This window comes from Choloepus didactylus, chromosome 14, assembly GCF_015220235.1.
Source record: "Choloepus didactylus isolate mChoDid1 chromosome 14, mChoDid1.pri, whole genome shotgun sequence".
NCBI lineage: Eukaryota > Metazoa > Chordata > Mammalia > Pilosa > Megalonychidae > Choloepus > Choloepus didactylus.
In genome coordinates this window covers 77210650-77230303 of record NC_051320.1, presented here as the reverse complement: position 1 = coordinate 77230303, position 19654 = coordinate 77210650, and the positions used below count along the sequence as shown (strand labels likewise).

Genomic DNA, 19654 nt, shown 5'->3' with positions numbered 1-19654 from the left:
AGTGATGTAGTAAGTTGCTCTGAGGTCCAAAGAGCCAAGTTTGAGCCACAACCCTGACACTAATTTGAGGACACTATAATTGGCAGTTTACAGAAGTGAAAATGTCAATAATAACTGCTCTATCTACCTTGCAGAACTGATGTGTCAATCAAATCAAGTTGTGTCTGTGAGAGCCTTTGTTAACCACAACAATAGGTAACATCTAGGTGGCTTATTATGCACCAAGAATTGTACTAAGTGTTTTACATCCTTACCTGCTTTTCTATACACAATACTATAGAGGAGAAACTATTAACGTTCTTATTTTACAGGTAAAGAAACTGAGACTTTGAAAGAATATCTTACCCAAAATCACAGATGGGGTTATGGCAGAGTTGGGGCTCAGTCCAAGATCACTCTAACTTTAGTGTCTAGCAATTTAATAAAATATTAGAAGGGATATTAAGAATAGCAAGATTTTCCTACAATTTTACTTTGAAGAATGGAAATAAGCATTTAGACAAAAATAATCATGAGCATATCTTGACTGCCAGGTCACAATATCTCTTTAAAAATTTGACCCTGGCAAAGCAAATATCAAAATGAAAAATCCAGCTCCTTGCTCCATTGATTTTATGCCTCATGTTAGCCTCCTAAAACACATGTGATAGCTCCTTTAATGAAACCACGACTTGCAAATGCTTCTGATCAAATTTTCCAATTCCTCTGCTCCACTGATAACAAAACATGTTACAGCCATTTTCCAGGACTTGGTAAGATTCTCTCTGGTCAAGGTGTATTGGAAGGAGTAGGGCTCATCTGGCAACATCTGTGCACTTAATGGGAAACAAAGCAGCCTTAAGAATTGAACCCATATGCTTACTCTACCATTTGGCTTGTCTCCTCACCTGGAAAAAGGTTGAGGGCATGGAAAGTCTCTGACCTTGAAATAAAGTAGGAAGCAATGAACCTGTACTGACCACAAAGTCTAGGCAACCATGCTGAAATGAACCAGGAAAACAGCAAAGGGAATTCTAGACAAAGGCTAACCAAGCCTATAGCCTATCTTCGAGACGGAAGTTTCACTATTACAGTTACTTCAAGATTATAATAGGAATCGGTTCTTAAGTTTTGTACTTTTCCCCATGCTCCAAGAAGGATGTTATCTGAGTCTTCCCCTATATATGGATGTCCAGGATCCCCATGTTCTTTCCCTTGCTTCCATCTAAACCTAAACCTATTCTCAGGGAAGGATTTGATAAACTCATTTCTGGGGTGGGGGTGGGGGGGTTACATAAATTTCATGGAAAAATCCGTCTTAGAGAGATTTTCATTTTAATGGGAATGGTGGCCGCTATTGTAGAATCATGTCATCAGTTAAAGAAGTAAGTGCTATGATGTGTGAGGTCACGGCACCTCACTAATGGACCTAAAATCACATTTTATTTATGTTATCTGCCTCCACCCAACCTATTTTACTCTCTTCTCCCTCATAGAGGGCTTCTGGCACACATCAACTTACAAAATAAAAAAGTATAAAGGAAGTCCCAAACATATGAAGCACTTCAAAATATCTATGTTAGTTCTCAGTGCTTAAAATTTCCTAATTCTTTTTCCCTCCAGACTTCCCAGAAGACAAACCTCAAATTTTGACTTATACATGAAGTTGTCCCTGACCCCCAATAGACCCTGCTCTTCTTCTGTGCTCTTGTATGTACATTTATAATACTGACTTTTTTTTTTAATCTGCCCATTCATTTGTGAGGTTCTGAAGGGCAGAAATCATAGTGTCTTCATCTCTGCAGGTCTGGTTGCTAGCTCAGTATCTGGCACATAGAAAGCACATAACAAAAGTCTGGAGAATAATTAGGGGATGCACACCAGAAGTAAGCACAAAGGTTTATTTGTCTTACTTAGTTTTAAAAATGGAGTTGAATTAGTTGGCCATATTTAACAATTGGGATATTTCACAAATATTTCTAGTTTTTCATGAAAAAAAATGTGACAACACTGGGCTCAATAAGCTACAATAAACTCAATTTAAGTCAATATAAGCTGGAGCAGAGTATCACCTGCTTTCCCCCTTTGAAGAAAAGACCTTTTATCTTAGAGAAGTTTATTCTAATGCCACATAAAAACAGAAGTTATATAAGAAAATATTGATAAAGTTGACCAAAAAAAACACAAAACTTTGATATATAAAAACTAGTAAAAAAAGAAAAAAGTTAAGAAACAAACATTAAAAACACTGAGAAAAATATGGGCACTCTACACTTTATGCATGATTTTTCTGAAAGGCTACAACTTCTCTAAAACATTAAGCAAAGAAACAAAAAAGACACTGAAAAAATGTGTATGCATTTTGAAAGAGGCTAATTCCCTAAAACACATAGGATTTCTGTATAGCAACAAGGAAAATACTGACCACCCTCCTAAAAAAGGGCCAAACCCCATTAGATAGGGCATCTGCCCTCTTTATAAACTCAGCCTGCCTCATTTACTAATATTAATGACATGACCTTCGTAGGCATTTGAGTTTTCTCCTTTTGCTCCCTCTATTACAGGGATTTTGTAGTGTGTCAACTTAGCTAATCTGGTACTACATTTCCCAGAATTCCCTTACCTCAAGGTTTCAGCATTAGGATTTGTCACTGGAGAAATATGTGTGTGTTGGAAGGCTGAAGTAAAGTACTATTTGTGTTTACGTCTGAAAGTGTTTACGTTTGAAAGTGAGCATTGGGTCAAGTGCTGTTGGAGCTCGTTGGACTTGGCGCAGGTCTGCGGCTCACCTTGCTGGCATGGAAGAGCAGCCAGGATTGCAGCTCCCACACTTCCTGCTGGATCTCCTCCTGCAGCTTCTCTGAATCCTGGATCAGGTTCATGTGCACATCTGTGGTGAAGGGAACCACTCTTGGAATAGGAGGCTGGTTGCTGGCGAGAGACCACTGTAGGTTCCAGTGAAACACAGTCACAGGCTCCAGTTGGTCTTCAGGGTTTGCAGCTCGTGGTCTCAGGTTTCAGTTAACTCTAGCTCTCTCATACTTCATATCCGTCTTCCCTCCCTGATGGCCAGATCCAGGGACTTCAGGCTGCAGCCCCAAAAGCAGAAGCAAGAGACACATATAAACTGTTCCACCAGCTCCCACAATTGCATAAGAGGTCAAACTGCTAGAATAAATCGCAGTGATTCTGCTTCACTAATTGAGCCCTGACTCCTACAACTGTCATGATACTAAATCAACACTACTGATCACAATAGTTAGATATTTTATCTAACTAGCAATTTATCAAAAGGATCCCCCCACCATGATTCAAGCACAGGGAAATGATCATAGTAGTGAGAACAATTCACATTCTCACATTTACATATCACATTATCATTTCCCAAGCAGCTTCAAATTTATTACCTCACTTTATTCTAAAAAAAAAAAAAAAAAAAAAAAAAAAAAACCCTCCTGTGGAACTTTTTAAAATAATTTATTGAGGTGCTGTGAACATAAATTTTATAAAACTAACCACTTTAAAGTGAACAAGTCAGTAGCATTTAGAATAGTCACAATATTATGCAATCACCACTTCCATGTAGTTCCAAAAATATTTCCATTATTCCAAAGGAAATCTCTGCCCCATTAAGCAGTTCCTCCCATTTCCTCCTCCTGCCAGCCCCTGGAAATCATCAATTTGCATTCTGTGTCCATGGATTTATCTGTTCTGGATATTTCATATAAATGGAACCATACAATAGGTGACCTTTTGTGTCCTACATTTTCCACTCAGCATAAGGTTTTTATGGTTCATTCACGTTGTGGCATGTATCACAACTTCATTCTTTTTATAGCTGAATAATATTCCATTGTATGTTTGTACCACAATGTGTTTATCCATTTTTCTGTTGATAGACATGTCGACAGTTTCCACCTTTTGGCCCTTGTAAATAGTGCTGATATGAACAGGTGTGTACACGCACTTGTTTGAGTACTTCTTTTCAATTATTTTGGGTATATACCTAGGACTGTAATGCAGGAACATATAGTGATTATATAGTTAACTTTTTAAGGAAACACAAAACTGTTTTCCACAGAGGATGAACCACTTCACATTCCCACCAACAATGTACGCTGCCTCAAATATTATACATCCTTGCCAACACTTATTATTTTCTGTTTTTTTTTAAATTATAGCCATCCTTTTGGGTGTGACATGGTACCTCATTAGGTTTTCATTTGCTTTTTCCCAAAGACTAATGAAGTTGGCCCATCTTTTCATGTACTTGTTCACCACTGAATATTGAAGTGACGTCTATTCAAGTCCTTTGCCCATTGTTTAATTGGATAGTTTGCCTTTTTGTTGTTGAGATATAAGAGTGCTTTATATATCCTGGATACTAGACCATTATAAAATATATTATTTGCAAATATTTTCTCCTATTCTTTAGGTTGTTTTTTCATTTTCTCAATAATGTCCTCCAACGCACAAAAGTTTTCAATTTTGAGTAAGATCAATTTATCTATTTTTCCTTTTGTTTTCAGGCTCTTAGTCCCATATCTAAGAACCAATTGCCAGATTCAAGGTCAAGAATATCTGACCCTATGCTTTCTTAAAGAATTTTATGATTTTATCTCTTATATTTAGGTTATAGATTCATTGCACATCTCAGAATTTACGAGATGTGTACCCAAGGGCAGTTAACTTATGTATTTCATGGGGCTGTTGTAAAAATCAAATAAATAACACATATAAAGTATTTCAGAGGGCACCTTGAACAGAGGGCTCAATTAATATTAATTATTATTATCAGTTATAGTATTAAGAATGGCAAAATAAGGAGCTGATTCATTATGTCAACTAACTAGTAAACACACATTTTAAAAAGATAGAGACTAGAAGAAAGCAGAGCACTTTCTCTTACCTGCTGTATCACCATGTCACCATGAACAAGTTCTTTAATTTCTTTAACCTATGCTTTCAAGATCTGTAAATGGGAATGATGTTATAAACCTCAAATGGTTTTGTGAAATGTATTCCAATTATTCATGTGAACACGCTTATCCAATGCCTAGCACATGTTCGGTGTTTATCAAATATCAGTGCCCTTTTATTTCACTTCCTTTTATCCCCTTCCCACACCTAGTCCCTCGCATAGAGCTGAATACACTGAATGCTGTTTGGAAGGGAAGACAACAGGAGGAAAATTAACGCCATGTAAAAGTGAGCCATCACTAAGTAGCAGGTGTAAAGGCACAGAACAGACAGTAGGTACCGAGCAATGGAAGAAATCAGACAGCTTTTTTCACCAGGATCAGGAAAATTTGTGTGCTGAAGGTGGCTTGGGATAGGGAACAAATGGTTTAGATGCTGGAGAGTTAGTTAAAATCTGGTTCCTCTCAGTTACCAGGGTCATCTTTCCTTAGGAGAGTCGAAATGCTAGGACCCTTACAGCTGGGCTGGGATCCTACAGAGAAACCTCCAGTGTTCTGTTCACAGGCAGCCACAATGCCTCTGAGGCAAAATAAGGCCTCAACTAGCAATCCTTCAAAATGAAGATTCCAGCAGTCACTGCATGTAAGCAATTTTCTCCTGCTTCACTTTGTAAAGGGATTTCTCTGGGGATAAACTTTTCCACAAGGTTTTCTATTTTTTCTTATTTTTTCTCATAATACCATTTCCCAGTTGTATCCACTGAAGTACAACCTAATCAGAATCCCTTCAATTTTCAGTCTTATTTAGGAACCCACAAGTAAAACTCAAGTAACAAAATGAAATCACTTGATGGTGATTTCAAGTTCCCTCATTATTCAATCATACTGGGAAACTTTAAAGCACAATATTCCTTGGCCACATGATGAGCCCCTGAGATGAAATACCCTGGATTCTGACACTTCCCAGCAAACCTTGCATTTGATTCTTGGCATTTGCCTCCCTTCACATCACAGCTAAACCTTCTTTCTCTGTCAATCAGCCATCCTGGTTCTTGATTGCCCACCTCCCATACTTTCCTGCCTCATAATTTTGTTTAAATACCCTTCTTCATAGAGTAATTAGTCACATTCTTTTCATTTCCTTTTGGGACACCAGACCATCGTTATCGGAATCGTCTTCTGGTTTTTCTCCCAAGACCCCCAGTTTATCCTTCTAACCTCTCACAAAATTGCCAGAGAAAATTTTTTTTTCTTTTTTAAACATATCCATCTCCAACCCATTTCAGCAACCTAAATTTCTAGTAATCTCCATCCAGGCAGCAGTAACTCTTACTGATCCAACATCACATCACACAGGATCACAAAGACAAAGCTCTGCTTGGAGAAATGGGATGAGCTTTCAGCAGCTCGCTTTGCCAAATGCCCGTAGTTCTGCCCTTGGTGCCATTTGCTCCCCATTCTAAAATAATGTTCAGTCCTTTTGCCATCTAATAAACTGTATATACCTCTGACGATTTGGAAGAAAGCATAATTGGAGAAGATGTACAATTTTCACTCATGTCTTTAACAATGCTAAAGGTTTGGGCCTTGCTATAAGTAAGGCCCCCAGTGATCTCTGCTTCCTTTTTGTATTTTCCTCCCCTTGAGTAACTTGCTTCTAATGAACAGAAGGCCTCAATGTTGAGAGGATGTGACTTCCATGATTAGATTACAAGAGTCTCTGACTTCCATCTTGTTACAGACTCTCTTCCTTGCTGACTACTATAAGCAAGTTGCCATGTTGGGGAGGCCCACATGGCAAAGAACTGAGAGCATACCCTCAGTCTACTAACCCAAAAGGAACTGAACCCTGACAACAACCAGAGAAGTGAGCAAGAAAATGGTTCTTTCACCAACCAAGCCTTTAGGTGAGAACCCAGCCCTGTCCAACACCTTGACTACCACCTCTTAAGAGAACCTAAAGCAGATGACCCAGTTTAGCCCTGCCTGGATTCCTGACCCACAGAAACTGTAAGACAATACATATGTGTTGTTTTAAGCTACTAAGTCTGTGGTAAATTATTTTAAAACAATAAATTATTTCAATTTCATTGAATTCAGGGTTCAATGAAAACCATCTCTTGAAGTTCAACTGCAATAGGACTTAATTATAATAGATTCCTTTAATAGAACAGTTTACAAATTGCCTCCACATACAATTTCTGTTGCTTTAATTTCATAATGCTGGGAAAGGTTCATATGACTAAGAGCTTTTCTTCTCCATCCTATAGTAGCTTAGTCCAGACACTTCATCCCAGCTGAGTCCATTACTATGGACACACAAAAGCATCAAGCCCTGCTGGAACTCAGGAGCTCTTCAGAATTCGCATCAGACAACACCTCCACCTGGGCCCAGCCTCATATCTCATGGCATGCAAACACCATACTTGTTACACTGGACATACTTTATTTTGATGTTTAGGATTTTTTTCTTTTTAAGTGAATTCCATTGTGTGTGTGTGTGTGTGTGTGCAAGCACAGTGTAAGGCCTTCTGTTTTCAATAGTGTTCCTTTTGTCAATCATCCACTTTAAAATAAGTCTCTTCAGATTTTACTTTATTTCCTTTCATCCTCTCATTCAGAAATCTCAAAGGCTGTTTTTACATTAGTTATTTTTAAAGTATAATCCAGCCCACTTCCTGCATCAATGTATGCATTGAGCAGCTGACTCTACCCTTTCTTGTGATTAATGCAAATATAGACATGTGCTTGGAGAGATTTCTTAGACTATCTAACTGAACTCTAATACATTTGGAGGAAGTTGGGGTGGCTGTGAGTAGGTTTAAAAATAGCACAAAGGGTGGTAATGTGCTCAATTTGAATTAAATTACAGTTAGTTTTCTCCCTCTGTGTTTCCTAGATTTGTTTAGTCAACAAACGTTAACTGAAAATCTACTATACGTCAGGCACTGTGCTAAGCACTAGTTGAAGGCATGATCCTTCCCTGGTGGCGTTTACAGTCCAATGCTAGAGACAGACAGTAAACAAATAAATGAAAATATATTAGCTCTTTCGAGGATGGGCAAGATTATGTTGTAGAAACAAACAATCCCAAGACATTCAGGGTTACAGCAACAAAGACTTGTTTCATGCATTATGAGTCCTGTTGGCTGGGGATTACCACTCTCTCTTAACAGAGCAGCCACCACCATGAATGTTGCCTCTGTAGCTGAGGAAAGAGAAAATGGTGAACCACACTCTGGCTCTTTCCTCCTGAAAGTGACCCATATCTCTTCTGCTCACATTTCATTGGCCAGTGTAAGTCACGTGGCCAAGGGGAAGCACAAGGGGAGAGGGGAAAGCAGGGAGATGCCATCCTCCCCATGCCAGGAGGAGGAGAAACGGAAGCTCTGTGAAGCACTCGAATGAGTCCAAAAGAAGGACTGTGTCTTAAACTATCTATTAGAATGCTTTGACTGTAGTTAACAGAAAACCCAACTCAAGCTGGCCATGATAATAAAATTAATTTTCCCACACAAGAGGAACTCTAGCAGCACGGCAGACTCCAGCATGCAGGAGCCAGATTCCATTCATCTCTCTGCTCTGCCACCTTTCATATCCCAGTTTTGCCCCAGGCTGGCTTCTCTCTCAGTCTGTGGGTGGATTCAGCTCACTCCGGATAACAAATTAAGGCAATAAAATGTGTAAGTGGGAAACAAAAAGGAAGATCTCTTCCCAGGTCTTCTTAGGAGTGAGACAACCTTCTGTGAGGCCCCCAGACTTTCTGTCAAATCTCACTGGCCATGATTGGGTCACATGCCTCCTCCCAATAAAATCCTTGCAAAGGAGAATGAGACTGCTCTGACGGGCCTAGACCAATCATTTGGGAGGAATGGATGGCAGGGAATAAATCACCAGGGACCTTTTTAGTCCCCTATGCCTGCCATACATACCCTTTGGATCATAACAGGCCTTCATAAATGTTTGTTACAAGTGGGTAACAATCAAAGACATTTGATTTTGGACTTCCTTCCATGAGCCTCCCTATAAATTTTGTTTTTTATATTATGCCATAGTTTATAACTACAGGATGTTATAACAAGCAGCCAAAGGAAAGTGGCATTTATTCATTTCCTGGGTGGATATTTTTAACATTTTCCCTTATGATGATTCTCAAGAGAAATTTCTTTTAGCTAAATTTCTTTTAGCTAGTTCTGAAAATGAGTATAAATCTATATATTTCATGGGAAATTTATTTTATGTATGTATCTATGTATATCGTGTAGATATTGGGAATCTTAAAACTGATCCTATGTCTCTGTTGTGAAAAAATATTTTCTTATACATTTCTGTATTTAACATTACCCTTGCTTCATTCTGCTTCAACTTTTTTCATCTTTTCATTGATATCTTTATTTTTACCCTACTATAATTCTTAAATACCTAAAATCATTTCTATATGAGCAGTCATATGAAGGAAGATATTAAAGGAAAAAAAGAGATGGGGTAGAGAGAGAGAGGGGGAGGGAGAGAGGAGAGAAAGAAAGAGTGGGAGGAAGGAGAGAGAGAAAGAGGAGGGAGGGAGGAAAGGAAGGAGGAAGAAAAGAACATTAATGATCATAATTCAGAACTTCTGGAATTATAAGAGTGACACTATTTTAAAAGGCATCAGCATTAATTGTTTCAGGTTTAGAAATAGTCTAAATAAGTCTATGGGTTTTCCATTTATCTACAATAAACAGGCTGGATTAAGACATGAAAATTTAAAAATGATTCAGTAAAAACACAATAAACTATTGTAAAGTTTTAGAAATTAGAGATTGCTTGAAGACACACATTAATGAGTACATAGGAATAATTAATAATAAAAAATATCAAACTAATTTGTAAGTGAAAGGAAAGTTGTTTGGAAAATAGGTTCTTTTAAAGTGCAATAACAACAACCACCATTAATGTATAGTGAACACTTATTACATGCCAGCAAATGTATTTACGGAACTCTACCGGATTTCATATAAGCCTCACAAAATGCCTATGAAGTAGACGTCACTATCATTGCCATGTTAAGGATAAGGATCTGAGGCTCAGGTAGTCAAATTACTTTCCAAAGTGACTGAGCTAGTAGTGGGCAGAGTTGGAAACAGAACCAGATCTTCCTGACCCTAGAGACCATGCTCTTAAAATCATATTTCTATCCAAAATGAAAGGTCACCCTCTTTTAAGACTTTAGTCACCTTTCTAAATTACATACATTTTGATTAAATGCATCTTTTATAATGCCCTCTGCAGCTCATAGCTGGGTAAACCAGAGAAAATTCAGGAACAGTAGACTTGGTTAAAAAACATTTTCGTAATATTTTCCTCATAATTTATTAATATGATATTAAAAATAAAATATAAAATTTTAAGAAGCATATTAAATTATTGAATGTGTACAAAACTTGCAAATAAAATATATTTTTAGTTAAATGAAAAATTAGTTTACTTCATTAACACATTTATAGTAGGTTTATGCTTGATATGACAATTTGTACTTCTCTCTTGCTGTATAACAAATTACCATAAAACTTAGCTGCTTAAAACAACACACACATATTATCTCACAATCCCCATGAATCAGAAATCTGGTCTTGGCAAAGCTGGCTGCCTGTCTCAAGGTCTTTCATGAGGCTACTCTCAAGCTGATAATCAGGGCCACAGGCTCATCTGAAGGTGCGACTGGAGGAAGATCTGCTCATAAGCTCACATAAGTGGTGGTTGGCAGGATTCAGCTCCTCACAGGCCACTGGCTTGAGGGCCAAAGTTCTTCAGCCTCCCCTGGTTCTTTACCAGGAAGGCTGCTCCTTAGGGAAGCTCTCAAAAAAGCAGCTGACTTCCCTCAGAGCAAGCAAACAAGAGAAATAGAGAGGCTTTCCAAGATGGAAACCAGTTTTTATGCAACCAAATCTCAGAAGTGGCATCCTACCATATCTGCTGCACTTAGTAGTCAGCCAGTAAATCCAGCCCATACTCCAGGAAGAGTGGGTCACTGGGAGCCATATTACAGGCTACCTACTAAAATGATACTATACTTCATGATTAAAGTCTCACTAATTATAATCTCCCAAAATTCTTGATAGCCACCACTGAAAAAAAAAAAAGTTCACTCAAGTGGGTAATAAAAACATTTGAAACCATTTTTATAACTATTCAAAAATGTATAGCAGTTGAAATTACATTTAATTTAATAGTTTGTTTTCTTTTATTGACAAATGCAATGTTGAAATTTTATGTTGTCCTGCAAATAAACTTTGGCTCCACTTAAAATTTTCTCCTCAATTTTTATAAACAATGATAAATCTTTACCTTGCAACATGTGTATGGTTTGCACAGGCAACTATGGATGCTATTAAATGGTCAATCACACCAGCCACAAACAGACAGAAGGAGCCAATATATTAGAAGGTAGAGATTTGTAGCTGCATCCTGGAGCCTCATCCACCAGAAGCTCCTGCCTGACTTCTCCACATCCCATTATAACCAGCCACACTGTAGCCTGTATACCATATTCTTTGGATACCCATGACATGAAATTCTTCAGCACCTCCATGGGCCTCTCTTTCCTGGTGGGCAGCTGCCATTCTGTAGCTGGCTATTGGTATTTATGCCCAGGGGGTAAAGAACTTACTTGGGCATTCTCTACACTAGTGCTTCTCAAATGTGCTTACAAGTCATCCAGGCACCTTGTTGAAATGGATTCTGATTAAGTAAATCTGGAATTGGAACCAAAATTCTACAGTTCTAATAATCTCCCATGTAATGCTGATGCTGGTGAGTAGCAAATATCTATACAACACAGAATACTGAAAACCAGATGTTGCTTGTTGGGGAGGACTGCCGGACTTGGTCCTAAAAACTACAACCAGAGGGGTTGGGCAAGATGGTGGATTGGTGAGGTGTAGAATTTAGTCTCTCCCCTAGGGCAGCTGGTAATTATGCAGGAACTGTATGAAACAGTGTTTTCGGGGTCTCCAGTGACCAGTCACACATCATACACAAGTTTGGAACTGGTGGAAAAGCTGAGATCGCAGCAAACTTTATAAGTTCCCCCAACCAGGGATCTGGCACCACTCCCTGCCCAGATCTCAAGGTCTGTCTTGCAGCTGGCTCCCTGAGAGGAAAAAAAAAACCAACAATTTCCTGGGAGCAAGAAGGGGGGCTCAACCCAGCCTCAACTGCAGAATTAATTAACAAATTAACTAATTGTTGGAGCAGGGGGTGCTAGAGAAGGGCTGGGCTCCGGGAAGGGGGCACACAAAAGCGGGCACCCATTCCCTGGCTCCAAAAATACCTTTTTTTTTTCCCCTACATTTTGTTCCTTCTCCTTTCTCACTGACTCCTTATCTTTTTACACTTTAATAGCCCTCAGCAAGGGTTGAATTATAGCTGTTGGAAAGTAATTATCCAGATAATAGCCCAAAGTGCATCTTTAAATACTCTATTCTGACACTGACAAAACTTCCAGGCTGGAGAAAGGATTTAAAAAGGGACTCCTTTCTTTTTTCTTTTCTTTTTTTTTTTAATTTAAAAGTGACAATATGTGGTTATTTTCTATCAGATAGCCCAAGTTGAAGGTCTAAGCTAGTCTTGGTGGGAAACAGAACTTCTTTGAATTTCATATTCACTTCTGAAGAAAGTCTCCACCCCAGTCTTTATTTGGCAACTCAGGCTGCCAAGGAATTAAGCTGGAGTTGCCCCAAAGAGGAGAGGGGAGAAGGGAGTAGTGCCCCTGGGAGACAGCTGCAATTCCTAGGACTGGGAGAGTGGAGGGAGGTCCAGCTCAATTGGCAGCCCTCCTTCTGGGAACTCAGACCCCAGGGGCTGGAATTTAGATTCCAGCTTCAGTCAGCTACACCCCCAATAAGATCAGAGTCTGCAGAGAATTAAAGGCACCTCACCTCCGTACACTGGCAGGGGAACTGCAGGCTGGCAAGTGCCATCTGCTGGATGGGATAAAAAAGCACCAAGTCTAGAGGCCTCACAGGAGGGTCTCATTGTCCAGGAAACTCCATATCTTCCTCTGAGACCTGGGCCTCTCTAGACTGGGAAAACCTGACTGAGGTCGACCATATCTGAGGAGACCCTCTCACAAAAAGTCTACACAGAGGCAGGGCAAGAAACAGAAAAATAAGAGGTGAAAAATTCTGATCAACTAAATAAAACTAACTTAGAGGTCTAGAATAATTTGAACGGGACAACAAAGGTTAGAGAACAAAGCCAACCAACAGGAAACCCCTAAGTAAAAGAGTGAAAATGAGCCCCAGAACAAACTAATAAAGAAAATCAGATGCTTAGACAACTTAATATAATGAGCCATACTATGAAACACAAAAATATGGACCAGCCAAAAGAACAAACTAATAGGTCAACCGAGATACAGGAGTTGAGGCAACTAATGCTAAATCAATTCAATGAACTGAGGGAAGAACTAATGAAAGATGTTCCAACAAATCTCCTAAATCAATTCAAAGAGCTGAGGGAAGATATGGCAAACGAGATGAATGATATAAAGAAGACACTGGATGACCATAAAGAAGAATTCGTAAACTTGAAAAAACAAATGGCAGAACTTATAGGAATGAAGGGCACAATGGAGGAGATGAAAAACACTACAGAGGGAAACAACAATAAATCTGAACAGGCAGAAGAAAGGATCAGTGAACTGCAAGACAAGACATTTGAATCCATACAGACAAAAGAACAGATGGTGAAAAAAAATGGAAAAAAATGAACAGTCTTAGGGAGCTGAGTGACAACATGAAGCACACAAATATATGTGTTATGAGTATCTCAGAAGGAGAAGAGAGAGGCAGAAAGAATAATAGAAGAAATATTCACTGAAAATTTCTCAACTCTTACGAAAGACAGAAAATTAAAAATTCAAGAAGTACAGTATACCATAGATCCCAATAGCCCTACTCCAAGACACTTACTGATCAGATTGTCCAAAGTCAAAGAAAAAGAGAGAATTCTGAAAGCAGCAAGAGAAAAGCAATCCATCACATACAAGGGAAGCTCGATAAGACTATGTACAGATTTCTCTGCAGAAAACATGGAGGCGAGAAGACAGTGGTATGATATATTTAAGATACTGAAAGAGAAAAACTGCCAACCAAGAATTCTATATCTGGCAAAACTATCCTTCAAAAATAAGGGAGAGATTAAAGTATTTTCAGACAAAAAGATGCTAAGAGAGTTTGTGAATATGAGACCAGTGCTACAAGAAATACTAAAGGGAGTCCTACAGGCTGATAGGATAAGACAGATGAGAGAGGGTTGGAGAAGAGTGTAGAAATGAAGATTATCAGGAAGGGTAAAAGGAGAGAGAGGAAAAAATAAAATATGACATATAAAATCCAAAAGACAAAATGGTAGAAGAAAGTACTGCCCTTGCAATGTTAATGGATTAAGCTCCCCAATGAAAAGACACAGACTGCCAGAATGGATTGAAAAACAGGACCTGTCTACATGCTGTCTACAAGAAACTCACGTTAGACACAAGGACAAAAATAGGCTGAAAGTGAAATGTTGGAAAAAGATATTTCATGCAAACAACAGCCAGAAAAAGTAGGAGTAACTATATTAATATCAGACAAATTAGACTTCAAAAGTAAAACAATTAAAAGAGACAAAGAAGGACACTATGTATTAATAAAAGGAAGTGCCCCAAAATTCATGAGGCAAACACTGAGAACACTGAAAGGAGAAGCAGATACCCCTGCAATAATAGTTGGAGACTTCAATACACTGCTATCATCAATGGATAGAACATCTAGACAGAGGCTCAATACAGAAACAGAGATGTTGAATTGTATGATAAATGAACTAGACTTGACAGATATTTATAGAAACTATACCCCACAACAGCAGGATACACTTTTTTATCAAGTGCTCACGGAACATTCTCTAAGACAGACCATACACTGGGTCACAAAGCAAGCCTCAACAAATTTAAAAATATTGATATTATACAAAACACTTTCTTGGATCATAATGGAATAAAGTTGGAAATGAATAACAGGCAGAAGGTTGTAAAATTCACAAATACATGGAAACTAAACAACACCCTCTTAGAAAACCAGTGGGTAAAGGAAGAAATTAGAAGAGAAATTAGTAAATACCTTGAGGCAAATTACAATAAAAACACCATATCAAAACTTATGGGATGCAGAAAAGGCAGTGCTGAGAGGGAAATTTATTGCCCTAAACACCTATATTAAAAGAGAAGAGAGGACAAAAATTGAGGAATAAACTGTTCACCTGGAGGAATTAGAGAAAGAACAGCAAACTAACCCCAAAGCAAACAGAAGAGAAGAAATAACAAGATTAGAGCAAAAATAAATGAAATTGAGAACAGGGAAACAACAGAGAGAATCAACAAAACCAGAAGTTGGTACTTTGAGAAAATCAATAAAATTGATGGACCGCTAGCTAGGCTAACAAAGGGGAGGGGAGCAGATGCAAATAATACAATCAGAAATGTTAAAGGAGACATAACTACTGAACCTGAAGAAATAAAGGAGATAATGAGAAGATACTATGAGCAACTATATGCTAATAAACTAGACAATTTAGAAACTGGACAACTTCCTAGAAAAGCATAAACAACCAACATTAACCCAAGAAGAAACAGATGACCTCAACAAACCAATCACAAGCAAAGAGATTGAGTCAGTCATCAAAAAGCTCCCAAAAAAGAAAAGCCCAGGACCAGATGGCTTCAAATGTGAATTCTACCAAATATTCAAGAAAGAATTAGTGCCAATCCTGCTCAAACTCTTCAAAAAATTGAAGAAGAGGGTAAACTACCTAACACATTCTATGAAACCAACATCACCCTAATAACAAAATCAGACAAAGATACTACAAAAAAAGAAAATTATAGACCAATCTCTTTAATGTATATAGATGCAAAAATCCTCAACAAAATACTCACAAATCAAATCCAGCAGCACATTTACGAGTTATACACCATGACCAGGTGGGATTTATTCCAGGTATGCAAGGCTGGTTCAACAGAAGAAAATCAATTAATGTAAAATAAATCAAAGCAAAAGAACCATGTGATCATCTCAATCAATGCAGAAAAGGTATCTGACAAAATTCAACATACTTTCTTGATGAAAATACTCCAAAGGATTAAAATAGAAGGGAATTTTCTCAGTATGATAAAGGCAATATATGAAAAAAACACAGCTAATATCATATTCAATAGGGACAGACTGAAAGCTTTCTGTCTAAGATCAGGAACAAGACAGGAATGCCCACTGTCACCACTGTTATTTAACAATGTGCTGGAAGTTCTAGCTAGAGCAATTAGGCAAGAAAAAGAAATAAAAGGCATCCAAATTAGAAAGTAAGAAGTAAAACTTTCACCGTTTGCAGATGACATGATTCTATATGTAGAAAATCCAGAAAAATCTACAGCAAAACTACTAGAACTAGTCAATGAATACAACAAAGTGGCAGGCTACAAGATCAACATGCAAAAATCAGTAGTGCTCCTATACACAAATAATGTGCAAGAAGAGGAAATCAAGAAACAAATTCCATTTATAATAGCAACCAAAAGAATCAAGTATTTAGGAATAAACTTAACCAAGGCCACAAAAGACCTTTACACAGAAAACCACAAGAAACTGCTAAAAGAAATTATTAAGATGGCAATTTTACCTAAACTGTTCATATATTCAAGGCAATACCAATTAAAATCCCAACAACTTACTTTGCAGAAATAGAAAAACTAATAACCAAATTTATTTGGAAAGACAAGGTGCCCTGACTAGCCAAAAATATCTTGAGAAAGAGGAACAAAGTGGAGGTCTCACACTACCTGACTTTGAAACATATAACTAAGCTACAATGGTCGAAACAGCATGGTACTGGCATAAGGACAGATATACCGACCAATGGAATCAAATTGAGTGTTCAGAAATAGACCCTTGCATCTATGGACAATTGATCTTTGATAAGGCAGTCAAGCCAAAGCAACTAGGACAGAGCAGCCTCTTCAACAAATGGTGTTTGGAGAACTGGAGATTCATTTCTAAAAGAATGAAAGAGGACTCCTATCTCACACCTTATACAAAAATTAACTCAAGATGTATCAAAGACCTAAACATTAGCACTGAGACCATAAGACTCCTAGAAGAAAATGTAGGGCAATATCTTAAAGATGTTGTGATAAGAGGTGGTTTCCTAGACCTCACACCCAAGGCACGAGCAACCAAAGAACAAATAGACAAATGGGATCTTCTCAAAATTAAATACTTTTGTATCTCAAAGGACTTTGTTGGAAAAGTAAAAAAGGGAGATGACATTTGGAAACCACATATCAGATAAGGGTTTAATATCCTGAATATATAAAGTGATCCCATAACTCAACAAGAGAATGACAAACCATCCAATTAAAAAATGGGCAAGAGACATCAACAGACACTTTTATGAAGAGAAAATACAAATGGCTCAAAAACATATGAAAAAATGCTCAACTTCAGTGGCTATTAAGGAAATGCAAAGCAAAAACCACAATGACATATTGTCTCACATCTACCAGAATGGCCATTATCCAAAAAAACAGAAAATGACAAGTGCTGGAGAGGATGTGGAGAAAGAGGCATACTTATTCATTGTTGGTGGGAATGTAGAATGGTGCAACCATTCTGGAAGACAGTGTGGAGGTTCCTCAGGAAGCTAAGTATAGATGTGCCATATGATCCAGCTATTCCATTGCTAGGTATATACTCAGAGGAACTGAAAGTTAAGACACAAGCAAACATTTGTAAACTGATGTTTATTCCAGCATTATTCACAATTGCCAAGAGATGGAGACAGCCCAAATGTCTATCAGCAGACAAGTGGATAAACCAACTGTGGTATATACACATGATGGAATATTATGCAGCTGTAAAACAGAACAAAGACATGGAAAATATAACAATGTGGATGGACCTTGAGGACATTACGTTGAGTGAAGTTAGCCAGAAACAAAAGGACAAATATGGTATGGTCTCAAGAATATGAACTAACATTAATGAGCAAACTTTAAGAGTTAAAAGCTGATAACACAGGCTACCAGGAGATAGAAAGAGGGTAGAGATCAGGCCTTTGATGCTGAAGGACTACAGAATGTTCAGCAGGATTGATCGTATAGATCCAGGAAGAGATAGCATAATACTGTGTGATGGCAGCACAATATTGTAAATACACTGAACAAAGATGGCTGCGAGTAAAGCTGAAAGAGGTGGGATAGGAGAAAGCATGACACCAGAGGTAAAGACAGATGATAAAGACTGGGACTGTATAACTTGGCAAAAACTGGAGTAGCCAATGACTGTTACTAAACGTACAAATATAGAAATGTTTTCACATGTGGGAGAACAAATAAATGTCAACCATGCAGAGTGTGGAAAAAGGGATGGTATTTGGGAAAAAACATAATCAAAGCAAACTGGAGTCTATGGTCAACAGTAACATTGTAATATGCTTCCATTAAATGTAACAAAAGCAATATACCAAAGCTAATTGTGTATAAGAGAGGGAGATACAGGAGTCATATGGGATTCTTGGTAGTGGTGGTGTTTTCTGTCCTTGCTATTATATTGTATTGTATGACATTTTATTTTTCTGTTTATTATCTTTTTTATTGTTCGCTAAAAAATACAAAACTTTTTTTCATAGTAATCAATTTGTGCAAGTGCTGACTGTGGTGATAAATGTAATAAATGTATTATCATGATGATACCATGAACAACTGACTGTACACTGTGGATAATTGTATGATACGTGAATACATCTCTATAAAATAGATTGTAAGCTCTTACCACAGTCAAATCTGTTCCTGAACTGTAATGGCTATCTCCAAACTCTAAGATGCTGATCCCTTTGTGTATAACCTGATTGGTCTCTGGAACATTGGGTATCTGTGTGACACATGAAACTGAGCTAGAACTCGGCAGATATGAATGTCAGTGTTAGTGTACACAGCAATGGTTAAAAAAAAAAAAAAAAAGAAAAAAGCTGAAAAAGAGCCCAGACTTCAATCAGAGATATGAATGAAGCAGATGTGGTTAAGACTAGGGCAAACTGGGCCAAAGGGTAAGGGTCAAAACTGACTGTGTTTTAAAACTTCAACTTCCACGTGAGACCAAGGGAAGAGATGTTTATTTGGTGCTGGATCTATATTTCCTAAACAATTGAACTTCTAAAGTCAGTTTGTACAAACACCACAATTACATGGAACTTTGAATAGGAAGTGAGATATGGTAGGTTTGTATAGGTTAGAGTGAAATAGCAACACGTCCCAAAGTAATTTGGGCAGAGAATAAAAACATATATGCCGGGCCCCCAAGGAGCTGGGGGGAAATGTGGAAGTGTTGGACTTCCTCACCTGGATTGTTGCTGGTGTTCTCACAAACACTGAGGACTGATGGTTTTGTACACCAAGCCCTCTATCTTGGGGCTTGCCCTTATGAAGCTCATTACTGCAAAGGAAAGGCTAAACCTGCTTATAATTGTGCCTAGAGTCTCCCCCTGAGGACCTCTTTGTTGCTCAGATGTGGCCCTCTCTCTCTCTCTCTAGCTAAGCCACCTCGGCAGGTGAACTCAGTGCCCTCCCCCCTATGTGGGAGCTGACTCCCAGGGGTGTAAATCTCCCTGGCAATGCAGGATATGACTCCCAGGGATGAATCTGGACCCGGCATCATGGGATTAAGAACATCTTCTTGACCAAAAGGGGG

The 19654-nt window shown here is 38.2% G+C and overlaps 1 long non-coding RNA gene across 1 annotated transcript in view; it reads right to left on the bottom strand.

Moving 5' to 3' along the window:
- LOC119509359 overlaps positions 1 to 19654 on the bottom strand; it is a 167408-nt gene that overhangs the window by 109256 nt on the left and 38498 nt on the right. The window contains exon 2 of the long non-coding RNA XR_005211681.1: positions 2769 to 3068. This is a non-coding gene — a long non-coding RNA (uncharacterized LOC119509359). The remainder of the gene's footprint in view (positions 1 to 2768; positions 3069 to 19654) is intronic.